Source organism: Megascapheus bottae, chromosome 37 (assembly GCF_031878675.1).
Source record: "Megascapheus bottae isolate mThoBot1 chromosome 37, mThoBot2.hap1, whole genome shotgun sequence".
Lineage (NCBI taxonomy): Eukaryota > Metazoa > Chordata > Mammalia > Rodentia > Geomyidae > Megascapheus > Megascapheus bottae.
Window position 1 is genome coordinate 2,575,843 of NC_143545.1, and position 2,633 is coordinate 2,578,475.

The following is a 2,633-nucleotide window of genomic DNA, read 5'->3' on the forward strand; positions in this document are numbered from 1 at the left end:
GCCCCTCTGCTCGGATTGGCTGAGCTCAGATCCACTCGGCGCAGGATTGGCTCGTTTGAATAGGGGAAAATGTATTTACAGAAGGTGATTGTGCAATAAGACCAAGGGAAATGGAAATGGAAATTCTTATCCGCTCCTCGTTGTCAGATCACTTTAGCCTCGGGTGGGGAGTGTGGCCTAGTGGTAGAGTGCTTGCTTGCCTAGCATGCCCAAAGACCTGGGTTCGAGTCCTTCGTACCACATACACTGAAAAAGCTGGAAGTTGGACTGTGGCTCAAGATGCAGAGCCAGAAAGCTCAGGGACAGTGCCTAAGTGCCGAGTTCAAAGTCCCAGGACTGGCCAAAAGAAAAAGAAGTTCAAGGTCAAGTCACAGCTCAGTGCTGGTGGCTCATACCTATAATCCTTGTGAGGAAAATGGAGGAGAACAGAAAAGGCAAAGACTGGACTCTCTCTGTGAGACTCTCCTCTCCCAGAGAGAAAACCAGACGTGGAGCTGTGGCTCAAGTGGTCAAGCACCAGCCTTGAGGCTGACCTCAGACTGACGGCTTGGGGTTCGAGCTGTGTGTCTCCTCAGTGGTTTACTGATTGAGATAACTATGGCTTTCTTAAAATTTTCACCCTTGCTAACCTTGGGTTGTGAACCTTCTGGATCTTTCCCTCCCTAGGAATTAAGAGTATAGAAACACATCTAAAAATCACTAGGTACTTTCTGAGCCTTTCAATTTATTTTCTTCACTATTATCATTGTTTATTATTATTATTATTATTATTATTATTGCTAGTCCTGGGGTTTGAACTCAGGGCCTAGCACTGTCCTTGGGCTTTTTCCTCAAGGCTAGCACTCTACCACTCTACCACAGCACCACTTCTGGTGTTTTCTGTGTCTGTGGTACTGAGGAATTGAACCCAGGGCTTTATGTATGCTAGCCAAAGCACTCTACTTTGCTTCCAGCCTCTCAATTTCATTCTGAATACTTTAGGCCTTATTAAACTTTGATTTGGTTATCTGAAAAGCCATGTTAGGAAAAAGATTCACTGGGCACCTAATGAGATCTACAGCTTGGTTAGTTTTAATGATTCAATCAATTATGAAATTAATTTATTAAAAGAGGCTTGGGCTGGTGCTGGTTTAGTAATCCCAGCTATTCAGGAGACTGAGATCTGAGGGTCCCAGTTGGAAGCCAGACCAGGCAGAAAATCATGAGAGTCTTTATCTTCAATGAACCATCAAAAAGCTAGAAGTGGAGCTGTGACTCAGGTAGTAGAGTAAAAACTCCACGCAAGAACACACACCACACGTCAGTGTTCATTGCATATACATATATTTTTAAAATGTCTGTCCTATTTGCTTAGTGAGGGGCAACGAGTTAAAGCCCTTTAAAATCCAGTACTTTTTCCTAAGAGGACAGCGATTGCCTGAAAACAGGGTGCTAAACGACTTAGGCAAATGCCTCGCAGTGTTATTCAGAGAAAAGAAATCGCCCATCCCTCCATTCAGGAGACTCCATTTGATTTGGAAAGAAAAGACTAATTCCGAGAGGGGTCCTTCACCTGAAAAGGAGAAAAAAGAAAATTAAAAAGAAAAAACAACAACAAAAAAAAGCAAGAGGAGCCTGGGGGTGGGGGGAGGGGGGAGTTATGTGGGGGGTGGGGGTGGGGAGAGGGGGTGGGGGGTGGGGGTTATGTTTCTCTGGGAGCTCCTCTTGTTTTTCTTATTCTAGACCAGCTTCCAGACAGCTTAGTTGAAGATAGTGATTGTCTCGTGGTTGGTGGCATTCTGGTAAGTTCCAATTTGTTGTGGGATTTATTTATTTATTGTCGACCCTGAAGCTTGAAATCAATGATGTCTGGACTCTGTCCCTGCTTTTTCTGCTCAGGGCTGGGGTTTTTTAAATTAAAAAGTTGTTCCTTTGGAGCCTGGAATTTGCTTAGTGGTTAAAGTGCTTGCCTAGCATGCATAAAGACCCGGGTTCGATTCCTCAGTACCACATACATAGAAAAAAGCCAGAAGTGGTGCTGTGGCTCAAGTGTAGAGCTCTAGCCTTGAGAAAGTCCAAGGACAGTGCTCAGCCCTGAGCTCAAGCCCAGGACTGGAAAAAAAAAAAAAAAAAAAAGTTGTACCTTTGAAGATAAAAGTCTCTCGGACTTTCCTGTCCAGGCTGGCTTTGAACCGGGATTCTCAGATCTCAGCCTTCTGAGTAGCTGGGATGACAGGCGTGAGTTCCCTGGCACCTGGTTTGCTTGTGCCTAGTTTGTAATTATTAGCTCTGTTGTTCCAGTCTTTCCCAGTTCATCCTCTGCCAATGAACTGTCAACCTCCGTCTGGCAAAGGTTCTGTTTTACTTCCACACCCTTGGCGTTGAATTTGGCTGCCTCAGTTTCCCCTCCTGCAAAACCAGTGTGACTAGTTCCTAGAAACCTGGCAAAGAGTTCACCTGATCTAAATCTGGCTAGGACCGATTTAAAAAAAAGAGAGAGGCAAAATGTTCCTCTTTACATGCAAATCTACATAGATCTAATGTGTCAATAAGGATAAATGATGTTTTTGCTAGGGTTTTTTTTTTTTTGGCTGGTTATGGGCTTGAACTCATGGCCTGGGTGCTGTCTCTTAAGTTCTTTTTGCTCCAGGTTA